General features: G+C 31.7%; 1 pseudogene; it reads right to left on the bottom strand.

Annotated features, from left to right (window-relative positions):
• Positions 1 to 4,327: 4,327 nt before the first annotated feature.
• Positions 4,328 to 9,722, bottom strand: LOC136217765 (probable ribosome biogenesis protein RLP24; annotated as a pseudogene).
• Positions 9,723 to 13,273: the final 3,551 nt, after the last annotated feature.

Genomic DNA, 13,273 nt, shown 5'->3' with positions numbered 1-13,273 from the left:
ATAAATGGATGCTTTTAGAGCAAGAACTAAATCCTTTTGAAGAACTCATTTTGTGACAATTGTTGTTTTTATGATAAAAAAAGACATGTGTCGCAAAATGTATAGGGATCTTGCAAGGACACATCCTTGCTATAATTTCCCCTTCAATGAATTGAATCCAATATGTGAAATGGAAGAGTGATTGAGATATATTAGTAAAGTGTGTTTCCAATACATGAATATACATTTTAAAGTCATAAAGTCCAAAGAAAGGACTTGGAACAAAACAGATAATATCTACTGTTGTGTGGATTATATCTATTAATCACTAAAAACTCGTGATGAAGTCAATTAATGACATAATTTTCAGATGCTTAATAGTTTTCCTTTCTCTAAAGATCATTTATTATATATTATATATGTTTTATTCTTTCAATAACATGAAATGGTTCCTTCTGAAAGCAGTTTATTGAAAAAATGATTGTTTGTGATAAAGCTTAAAAGAGTAGTGAGTAGTGATTATGGGGATTAACATTGTGTATAATATCATCACTATTCTTCTACTTTTATTTTTCTATGATTTATTTATTTAATTATTAGTTCTGTAATGTATGATTATGAGTTTTCATAAGTAGCTCAATTAAAGTTTGGTAGTATTAAGGGAATAATTGGTCAATTAGCATGGTTTTATTTCTATTTTAAAGCTTAATAGGTACTTTATATGTCTAGCTCTATTATTTTGGCAATCAACATTCAGTTCATGACTTTACGTAGGTAATAACTCATAAAAAAAAAAGGATAAGGTACCAAAATAGGTATCACTACAAGAAAATCACTAGGTAATTGGGTCATTATATTTATTACAATTATCTTAACTACTAACTATCAATCCTTAAATATTAAAAAAAATAGTAAAACAAATAACACTTTAACATATCCCTTTTCGCCATTCGCCTGTCTTCATTTTTCCTCTCCGACTAAATACAAGCATCTGTTTCCTCTTCATTCAACATCACTCTCTATTCATCATCCCTCCCATCTCCATTCATCATCACTCTCATTTGCTCTGTGGGTTTTTTTTTTTTGGTATTTGCTCGAATTGAAAAGCTATCGAGCTACTAGATTTTCGGATCGGCGAGAGAAAAGCACTGGAATTCACGATTGAGAAAGAGAAGGTAACTAACTGCTTTGATTCTTTCTCTTACTGAAATATTTTGTCCAGGATTTATAAGGTTTTTCTTTCTACCCTTTTCCTTTTTTAATTTCAAAAAATTTACAACTGCATATGATCGACATTGTTGTAGTGTTATTACTTGTTATTTTCTCATATGGTTGTATTTGATTGTTGAACTAAGAAAATCTAAGTTTTTTGAGGATTTATGTAGATTTGAAGGGTTATATTTTCATTTGAGTTTGAGTCGTGTGAAGAAAGAGGGAGAAAATATATTTAAAAAGAAAAAGGAAACAAATTTGCTTGCTTTAATCATAAAAACTTCCATAATTAATAAACTTCCAACCTCATGTGGCTTTGAATTCTCAGAAAATTGTTCCAATCAGCCTTTTAGAAGTTTATTCATTTCGTTTGTAAGCAGAGAATACAATCAGTTACCTAAAATTCCCATCCTTTATACTGCATTTTATGTGCACAACAAAAGCAAATTCAAAAATAGTCCTCACACCACACATGCTTGCTTCTGAAATTGCTCTTTGTTATTGAGTTGAGGCTCTTCGTTTTTTATTATAGCTGCTGTCACTACAAGAAATTTGACCTTTTATGACGTTTTCTTTAGCTACACACAGTATTTCATCATCAATAATTGCTCTTTAAATATATTTGCTAATAATATACCAAATTTCCACAAAGGATGGTTAAACTATTGAATCATGATATAAATGTTACAAACATAAATTATAAAATTTATTTCTTGAATTCTTTCGTCTGCCTTATAACATAGCCAAAAAAAATATTTTTTTAAACTTAAAGCTCAAGATTAGAAAAAAAGGATTATTTCTTTCATAATTTATATGCAGAATATTATAGAATTTTAATTGGAGAAATATGATTTAATAATATTTTAATTTATTATTATTTATCAAGGCTTTCAAAGTTTAAAAAAAATCCCAATTTATTGTTACTATTTTACTAGTCCAACTTAATTTTAAATCATAAATACTCCTAATGCATTTGTTTTCTCCCTGTAACAGAATCTAATGTATCCTTAACCCTAATTTCCCCATTTTCTACTATCTTCTCACTTCTCTCCAACTCTCTCTCTCTCGACGCTCCTCTCCTCATCTCCTCCTTCCATTTTCCTTTTTTAATTTTGGTTCCGAGTCTCTAATGATCACGATTAGACATAATACTAATCCACTCCTTTCCTTCCTTGATTGATTGATGATTTCGTTCTCAATCTCCAATTTCGTTATCGTCAATCACCACCACCAACATGAGGCTACAAACAGACGACCATAATTAAGGTAAGTAATTTGTGGACGAACTCCATGTATTTATCTTTCTGATTATTTGGATTCTTCCTATTCATGTTGTTTGATGGTTTGATAGTTTGTGTTTGCGACTTTGGCTGAAAAATATTATTGTTATTTTGATTATTGTTAATATTTTAGATGGTATTTAGTTAATGTATTAGGCAATTTAAGAATTGATTATGAGTTACATAGTTTTGGATTCTGTAATTAGGGATATGTGTGTTCACCCGATTAATTTTTGCACAGGACTTAGATTATGGGACAGTTGGCTACCTATTTTTGAATTCAAAGTGGTTTGAATTTTTTTGAACACAACTTTTGCTGAAATGGGGCTATGGGTGTGTTTTCATGGACTGATTATTTTGCTGGTATTTTTGCGCAGAACATGTACTTGTTACTTAATAAGTTATGTTCTTTATAATGTTGTTGTTTGTTATTAGTTTGTTTGATATTCAAGTTTTCAATATCATATATGTTGTTGTTACTTTATGTTCGTCAGGATAATATGCAAATTAATTATTCATTCATGTGTTAGCAATTTAGGTATTTATGTTGGTGTTAATCATGATGTTCAAATTTATATTGTATACGACAAATCTGAATCCTAGTGTTCAAGTTTATATTTTCTTTAATTTGCTATTAATAAAAGGAATATATTATATAATGTTGGGAAGCTTATTAAACTTAAGGTTTTAAATTCATGTTGTTAGAATGAAATTTAATTATTGTTCAAGTTTGTGTTTACTTTAGCTTGTTTCTTGACTTAGGGGTGGCAACTGCACCGGTATTTATAACCATTCGAGTACCCTCAGTTGTAAACACGAGGTCAACAAATCTTAAGATAGAATTTTAATTTTAATAATAAATAATAAATAATCTTCTTCTTCAGTAGATATTGAGATTTGTCCATGATTAAAGAATTTAAAGTATATTGGTACCCACTGACTCGTACCATTCGAGTCTGTATGATTTCGATCGATTCCTACTCTCCGTTGATTCCTGCTCTACTTTAATTCATCTGTGTTAGGTAAATATGTTAATGTTCTCTTTGATTACCTTTTTGAGCATCTACTTTGAGTAAATAGGGAGATATGGATTTAGGTATTTAAGGGGACCGATGGTTAATGTTCTCTGTTTTTTTCCATTTTGTTAAATTTAACCAGGCCTTACAAGTTTGTAAATCCATTTTACATCTCCATTGTTATTGAACTTGAATGTGAATAAAACATATTACAAAGGGAGAGAGAAAAAAATCAAACCTTATCATGAATGAACTCTAAGTTCCATGTAGCTTTCCAATTCATTGCCTATAATTTGTCTATTTCCTTCATTACACTACAAAAAAAAAACATTTTCGGGGACGACAAAAATCGTCCCCAAAACCATAAAAATTCGTCCCCTATATTTTAGGGGACAATTTTTTCATCCTCATTTTTTGTCCTTGTTTCCTCCGTCCTTGATTCTATAGGGACGAAAAAAATGATGTCGTCCTCCTTTAAAGGGACGACTATCATCCCCATTCTTAGGGACGACTGTCGTCCCCATTGAGGGACGATTGTCGTCCCCATTCATAGGGACGACATGTTATCCCCCATTCTTAGGGACGACTTCATCTGTGGTCCCTATTCTTAGGGACGACTGTCGTCCCTGTTCGTAGGGATGACATCTCATCCCCCGTTCATACGGACGACTATCGTCCATGTTTTTAAGGACGAATGTCGTTCCCATATAATAGTATCATATTTTTGTCCCTCAATAAGGGACGACACTTGCCCCAGAAAAATATCGGAAACCTAATTATTAATTAAAACCATTAAATTACTAATTTTCAACCAGTAATCAACTAGTTGATTCTTCAACAGCAAACCATAACCTCATATGTAGATATAAACCAAACAAAAAATCAACACAAAATTATCTATTATGTAACAATAATATTTAACACAAAATGATTAGAAAAATGGAACTAAACAGTGCGCTCAATGGGCTCGTTCTTCCCAAATGGAAAAGTTTGATTAAATTACTTGTAGTAGTCTTAATTTGGTAAGCCTCAATTAGCGATTGTCTGCAGTATGATTATGTGTCGTAAACTGTTGATATGCCAAGTTGATCCAGGTACTTGTCCAACATCACTAAATTTCAATCAGGAACAGAAACCTGAAGGTTTTTTCACAAGAAAGAACTAAGTGCAAAGGAAAAAAATAGAAATAAGCATTTTCTTAAAAACTAATGACAAAAAAGTTGAAATGACTATACATTAATAACAAGTATGGAGACATAGAAGAAACAAATACCAATAATATTAAGTTGATGAAAATTACCAAAGAAGAAGAATGCTTATAAAATATAAATGTGGCTGATGCAACTTTAATACCCTGATTTCTATGCCAATGAAAATGGAAGCTAATAGAATAAATGAATTTGAGGCAACCCACCTTATCAACAAAAATGATTAAGGAATAAACAATCCTACGATACAATTAATCTATATACTACAAGCAATTGCCTTGCTTGATTCATTTTCCATGGGAACAAATCAGCCTTTTTATACTTTCACATTTCCAATCTGTTACCTGATAAAATTTTCATGCAAGGCTACAACTGATGCAGCAAAAACTGTTCTAACCACACTTGAACCTCTGAGACTGATTCCTGCAAGGTGAAAAATGAAATGTCAAGAGACCACAAAATAGTCAATTCATTCTCAAACATAAAAAAAAAAAATTTCTTAGGCATATTAGATTTCTGAAATCTTACTTCTCTAAGGATGATAATATCCAACTATATATAACATTATGAGGCAATAGCAAAGGAACCCCAGACATTTATGTACACTTCCTGACCCAGATACCATGAGTTCAGATTCTCTGGACCAAGATTTCAAATTCCTGCATTGTCAAGATAAATAAACTAATATGGTAGTCCAAGCTCCAAGAGAGACCTAAATGTTTTTAGAAATTACCATGACAAAATGTTTTCTTTCCAAGACAAAAAAAAGAACAGAGAAATTGAAAACCTTGGGAAACTTACAACAAAAGCAAAATAGCTATCCTCATTATCTCTTAAAAGCTAAACTATTTATCTGATTTTCCAAATACGTTTGATATGGACTTGGCCATTAATCAAAAGCAACTTAATAAAAAAATGCCATTAAAAGTTGAACTTATCAAATTTCTTCATATTCTTGCTTTGTTAGCCGTAATTTTTTTAGCCATTATCTTCTTTTAGCCGTAATTTTTTTTATGTCTCACAAGAATTTTAAATTGACTTGCAATTGGTTTTGCACTATGTTGCACGGTTATAAACCCGAAAATTGACACGGAAAACATTATTTCTAAAACATAACCCTCTTACAATAGCCTTCAAATGTTTAACCCTCATAAAATAGCCTTCAAATAAAAATAGACACGGACATGAAATGTGAAAATGCAATTAAAGAGTATCCATGTAATATAGGTTTTGCAAGCCAATATAGATATTGTTGAGTGCTTTATATATATATATATATATATATATATATATATATATGAGTGAGGCTATAGAGAGGGATTCCCTCACTTTTTATTCTAAGGGAAGAATAGCCTTACTCCAATTACCAAACAATATTCTCCTAATTTAATTAACCAATTTTAATTTAATTTTTTTTTTAAATCCACAACAGTAATAGCACCATTGTTTAATTTTTTTTAATTAAAAAAAAATTGAACCGTTCTGTGTTCTGTGTTATCTGAGTAAACATAACGCAAAACTATCACCACCAGCACCATTTGGCAAAGGAAGTAAAATCATAACAAAACCCAATTGATTCCAAAAGAGATGAGTAAGCCCTAAATTCAAATGCTCTAAAGGTGCAAGATATGAAAGGCAACAGCATAAACTAATAACAAAACTACTCTTCCATTGCCTTATTTTCTTCCACTTGCTGTTGGGGTACAGTGACCTTGATCTTTGGTAAGGTAAGAGATGGATCTTGTTGAAGCAATGTTGGAGCTTTGACCAAGTGAATACCTTGCTCCACTTCCTTGTGTGCTTCTTTAAACTCCTTGATTTTCTTACCCTTCTTCCTCTTTTCAATGTGCTTGATTCCCCTCTCAGTTCTGATTTTATCAATCTTCTTAATAGCCTTCAAAGTATTCTCTGTGAGATTCCTGTCATACCTCTCAGGCCTATTCCTCTTTCTCTCAAACTCAAAGGTTGTATCCTCTGTCATGTCCTTCCCATGCAATCGCCTATAAGTTTGGTCCATTTTACTTTGCGTGGATTTCTCTTCATTTTAAAGTTCTTGTGGCATTTGGATCTACAAAATCGAAAAATCTTTGCATCATTACGAACAAACTGGATACCATGTCCAGGGTATACGGTAGAGGAGCAGAACCAACATTTTTCCAATCTCATTGTGTCTCAGTTTCAAATAACCCTAATTCCTTTGAAGCTAGTGGAGCAAATCAGCAGATGGACTTGCCGACTACAATCTACCCCTCCTTTGAAGCAATACAAGATGAGGTCTCAGGTCTTCAATGTAATTCCGTGAAATAAAAAATTTGTGTCGATATACTCAATGGGGATGCAGCAGCAACATGCCATCTCCGTTGAACTTAGGCAACTCCGATCTGCTCTAGCAATTTCAAAAAGCAATAGAAACACTCGCGACTCTGAGCTACAGCCGAGAGCTCAGGTGATTCCTTATGGCAGCTGTCGATAGAGATGGAGTAGCAACAGCCTCCGGCGAGACTTGAGAGAGGCAGAAGATGGCGAGGGTAACCTAACACCTCTCTTTCTCTCTCCTTCTCTGAAACGGATTCACACGGTTCTCTCTCATATTTCTGATTCACTACAAGTATTTCGTGAAATTTAGCGACTAATTTTATTTTAATTGGCGAATCACCCAATTTGGACAGAGATCTTGACAGAAATATTATCGTAGTGATATATCTCTAGGCACCTTCAATCAGAGAGAGAGAGAGTGAGAGTAGTCAATCAGAAATATGAGAGAGACAATAGGTGTGAATCGGTTTCAGAGAATGAGAGAGAAAGACAGTTGTTAAAATTGGTTAATTAAATTAGGAGGATATTGTTTGGTAATTGGAGGAAGGCTATTCTTCCCTTAGAATAAAAAGTGAGGGAATACCTCTCTATAGCGTCACTATATATATATATATATATATATATATGAATCATATTAAAAACATAAAAATGATTTGAATATCTTTTTCTAAAACAAAAAATAATAGATTTTTACCAAGATAAAACAAAAGTTTCTTTATATTCTAAATCCTTACAAGTGGTAAGGAACTAAGTGATGACAAAAGCAATCTTCAACCCATTTTTTATTCTTACAAAAACTAGAAAAGCTCCCAAAATTCCCATTTTTTAATTTCCCATCCCTGAAAATAACAACCACCCAAACAAGACTTTTCATTTTCAAATTGGAAAGATTATTATCCAACAAGGTAGCTTGCAAAAATAAGTTGCAACAGGGGCAGAGAGGTAGTTTGTGCTAATTCATGGGGCCTTTTATTGAGCTTGGTGCTGATACAAGGCTTCACCTCTTCTAAAATCGGTGAGCCATAATGTTTGAACTCTGGATATGGCTGGCTGCTCCATTATCTTCATTATCTCAGTATCCAGAACAAAAGGGCTATTTTCAAAGTTTTATCTGAAACATTCACCAAATTACAACATGGTTCTCGCCAGAATTTAGGTGGGGCGGAGGCAGCCCTATACGACACTACTAAGGGGAGGCACCGAGGATGGGGACGTCAGTCCCCCGAGCTTCGGGATGCCTCCGCCACTTACTGAAAGTACTTTAGAACTAATTTATACAAGGTTTGCTCTAAAAGATATGTACCTCATGTGCGTTTAGACCAACTACAATAATGTAGAAACTAAAGATAATGTGTAATTCTCAAGTCATGCATATCAAGCAATTTCACCTTGTCTCACCAAAAGCAAATTAACAAAAAAATAACAATAGTGCCAAGTTCAGATCCCTCTGCTACTGCAGTAGGACAACTAGATAAGAGCTTTCAGACAAGATTGAAAATATAGGATAACCAGCAATTCAAATCCCTACAAAGTAGAGTTGACTCCATCACAAACTTCTCAATGACAAAGTAAAGACGAGTAAGAATTTCCTAATAATAACTATTAACTAAATAGTTTTTCAAAGTGGTCCAAGTAACCTAGATTAATTTAATAAACCAAAGAAAAACTTCAAATCTATAAGTTCCCGTTACTTTGGGATAACTAAAGTGCCAAACACACAGGAATAACAATAAAGAACAGAGAATATGAGCCTTATATAAAGGATTCTTATTAAACCTACTACATGTTTACAATAAATGATATAATTGCCGAATTTAGGGGTAATCTAAAGGAAGATGAAGACTTATCTTATTGCCTTTATCTAGTGTTTTTCTGTTGAAGGAACGCAATCCCTCTGTCTTTTGTCTTCTGCAAAGAAAAACCAAAAAATAAAGAAACTTTCCTCATCAATTAGCTAACTTCATAAATACCACACTGAACCAAATGAGGGAAAGAGAGAAGACAAAACTTAACAAAAATTACAGAGAGCAGAGGGCTATCAACTAGAAAGGAAAGTTGTTTAATCTCTGTTTCCATCACTACCATAAGTAAGATTAGTCTCATTCTCTTTAATTGACATTTTTATTTAGGTCTATACAAGGGGGGAAATTAAAAAAGAAGGGGGAAATTACATTGATAAGCCTATGAAGGTTAGATTATAGCTTTTGGAATTGTTCGGGCAGTAAAAGGAGAAGGTCGAATTAGATAGTAAAACAATTAAGGTTTTTCAAAATGATCTGTGAAGTCAATAGAGAGAGCCAGGTTTCAGAGTATTCAAACCCATGGAAAGAACCATACCTAAATTATTGAAGAGGATAGAAATTGTTGCGAGTGCGAACGCCATTCCTCAAAATTGATCTGAACATTGCTGAAAATTGAATGGAGAACTAATCAAAGTTCTGCAAAAGCTAATTCATAAACTAAATCAACCAACAAAAATTAAAACCCTAAACTTTTAAAAAGGAACACCTCAATTTGTTGTTGCGTAATCAGACCGTGCTGGAACTTGACGAGGCCGTGGAGCTGCTGTCACCGCCTTCCACCGAGATCCAGCCGTCGTGAAGCGATAAGAGATGATAAAGTCATTAATCCAGAAAAAAGAAAAACAAAAGAGAAGGGAAGAAAGATAAGCAAATAAGGAAAAGAATGGAAGAAAGAGAACAAGGAGAGGAGGTAAGTTTTTTTCTTAATATAACTCCGATTAATTTCAAATTTTCTGATATTTTATTATAAAAAAATATTAGAGACAAATATAAATGTGTCTAATGAATTTTACAATACCATTGAGCACCGTATAATTCAATTGTGCCCAATTCTAATATATATTAATATACTTTGTCCCTTTTTCTAAATTGAAAAATAATGGGAGACAAAATGTACAATTGTCCTCTATATTAATTTTAAAAATATAATTAAGCACAACAACTATAATTTGTCTTTAAGTTTTTGTACCAAAAACTCATATTTTTTTATAGTGTTACCTTCTTCTATATGATAAGATCATTATAAGAAAAATGAGTATTAATATGTAAAATTTAATAAGGGTATAAACTACACTTATTAAAAGTATATTGCTCATACATATCCTTACTATATTATTAAAGCAAACTTTTTTTTTATTAAATTTGACTAAAATTTCCCCTTATTAATTCACTCTAAATTAAAATATTTTTATTTTTATTTCCTTAATAAAATTAAAATCCCTTAATAATTATATTAGTAATAAAAAAACCCTTGTTAAAACATTTTGGTTTTACCGCCCATCTACTTATTAGGTTTCCCCCTCAAAATTTCGATTCCCTCTTTTTTCTTCCAAAATTCCAGATCGAAACTCCAAATAGAAAGACGTTTCCCTCCTCAAACTGTTCATTGTTTATAATCAATATACATGACGAGTGTTTTCAGAATTGAAAGTAAAATGAGAGTTAAGATATTAATGTCAAATATGCTTGTCTGTCTAAAACTTATCAGTGTGATCAACTAATTCTGGAATTTTCTTGTTATTTCTTGTAGGCTATTTGATGCAACAACAGTTTGCCACTTGACCGAGCATATATTTGGACAATCAATCAATTTTTTGGTTCAAGATACAGAGATTAAATTTCCAAACAACTTTTTTGATATATTTTGTTAGGTAAATAGGAAATTGTATGTATCTCTCTTGATGAAATTAACTTTACAAACAATTTTTGGGATATATATTGTAATTATTGGATGGTTGACCTTTCAATTTTTATTATATGATAATTTTTTATGGTTAATTTGTGTTAAGATGTTTTAATTGTGAAAAATGACGATTTAACGAACCATTATTTATTATTATATATTTTTGTGATAAAGACGTTTTTAATAAGGGATTCATTTATTATTAATAATATATTTTAATAAGGGTTTTTAATTATTATAATTAGTGTATAACAAGTGGCTTTTAAACATCTCATTAGTTTTTAATAAGTGTTTTTTGTCTTATTATAATTAGTTTTAATAAGTGGATATTTAATTATTACAAACGTTTTTTAATAATGGTAGATTTTCCATTATTGTAAGTTTAATAATAAGCGGTTTCATTTTCGTTATTAAAAACAATTAGCAAGGCAACGTTTAACAAGGGCCCCATAAGGGGCTTTTCCACTTATTAAAAACTTTTAATAAGGGTAATTGGACTTTTAATAACGATTTTTCCCCTTACTAAAAGCCATTTTTTTGTAGTGAATCTCAGTTGACAGCTATCTGTAAGCAATCATTTAAATAAATTGTTTTCATAATTTAAATTAGTTTTATAAGAAGAGATTAAACTATTGCAATAACCATAACCATATGACATGAAGTTCCAATGGAATTAAGAATCTCCTCCTTCTTCTTTTGTTGCTTGGTAATATTAATTGACATATTGTTCTTTTCCAAAACAAAAATGAACTGCTCAATCTACTCTTATTTTATTATATATTTCTTTCCAAACAAGTATTGAATGCTTAGTCTTAATCATATACACCTTGTCTCCATCTTTCTCAAAGTTTCAAATGCTTCTTTTATTGCTCACATGACTTCAACCGATTTTTTTCTCTTCTTTTTATAACCTGCATTAATTAATTGTTATATACCACATTGATCACTAAAAACTCGTGATGAAGTCAACTAATGACATAATTTCCAGATGCTTAATAGTTTTTCTTTCTCTAAAAATCATTTATTATATATTATATTTGTTTTATTCTTTCAATAACATGTCACTACAAAAAAAGAGAGTTTTGGGTACAAATAGTTAGGGACAATTAAATTCGATTGTCCTTAAATATGATTGTTAAATTAGTAATAGGGACAAATATTCATATAGTGCCTAATACTCTTAAACATTAGAATAGGGGACAAATTTATATTGATGAGTATTTATATAAAATAAATTAATTTCCAATAATAAAATAAGGGACAAACAAACTCTCTTTGTTTATTTTCCATTTCTCACTTTTGTGTTTTTCTCTCCGTGAAACGCTCAGCCCTTCTCTTTCCAATTTGCCAAATTGATTTGAAAATTTTCCAAACCCTCAACCCTCAGCTCTTCTCTTCGTAAATGGATTTGAAATCCTCCACTTTTTATTTGTTGTTGCTGAAGTTTCTACCTTAATGTTCTAATTGTCTCTCAATCGGTTGAAGATCGCATGTCGTTATCCTCTCCTCGTCGTTCACCATTGTTCCTCCACGACTCTCATTGATTGTCTCGCTCACGCCCTTTCTCCTTCACCATTGGTATATCTACTCTCTCATTCTCATTCTCTATAACTATATATATCTATCTAGTTTCGAGTCTTAAAATTAGGTCAATTTGTTTTCGGTAAAATTTAATTAGACTCTTCCTGTTTGTTTTATTTGCAATTTCACTGTTCTATTGACCCTTACCCCCAATGCAATGTATTTTTATTTGTGAATTTTATATGTTATGGGTATTTGAAAAGAGAGTATTGTCAGGAATTGCTGCCAAATGGGTCCAATTCTCCAGTGTTAATTCTCCAGTTTTATCAAGCTCTGTTTCAAAAGTTAGTAGTATGGTGAGGCCTGATATGGATACTGCAGGGATGGTAAAATTTCTTTTCATTCCATAAAGCATAGTTGAATCTTCAGATTTCATTCCACAAAAGCCCAACTATTATTTTTGTATAACTAAGAAGCTAAGAAGGAACAAATAGTGCTTTAAAATTATTGCTCTATATGTTCAATGAAGCAAACTCTGGTAACCTTAGAAAACTCCATGGTAATGTAGGTTAAGGATGATTTTCATGAAAATTTTCATGTTAATTAAAGATTCAAGCCATTTGTGTCAAGTCTGATGCATTTGTTTCTTATAGCATGAGAAGTTCTAATAGCAAATTCTAGAATTTAAAGCATGTTATTTTCTGCCTTATTTTTGTATGCCAAATTCCAAAAGTTGTATGCTTTACACTTACACACCATGACACATAATGTTTTCGGGTGTTCAAAGCTGCGACTAGATGCTGAATTAACTTCTTAAGCATGGACTAATTAAAATCTATCCCAACCAATATACAATGTCCATCATCTGTACAAATCAAGTTTGACATTATATTAGCACATTTTTAATTGTCTCTCAAGTTCTGTGTTTCCATTATGTTGGCAGGGTCTGATTGAGCTTCTTATCAAACTTTCTTCTGCTTCAATTGTGGTTTCAGCACTCTTCACGAGCTTAATATACCTTAAACAATTGATAGAC

The sequence above is a fragment of the Euphorbia lathyris genome, chromosome 2 (genome assembly GCF_963576675.1).
Source record: "Euphorbia lathyris chromosome 2, ddEupLath1.1, whole genome shotgun sequence".
In the NCBI taxonomy this organism is placed as follows: Eukaryota; Viridiplantae; Streptophyta; class Magnoliopsida; order Malpighiales; family Euphorbiaceae; genus Euphorbia; species Euphorbia lathyris.
This window is presented reverse-complemented; position numbering and strand designations above follow the sequence as displayed.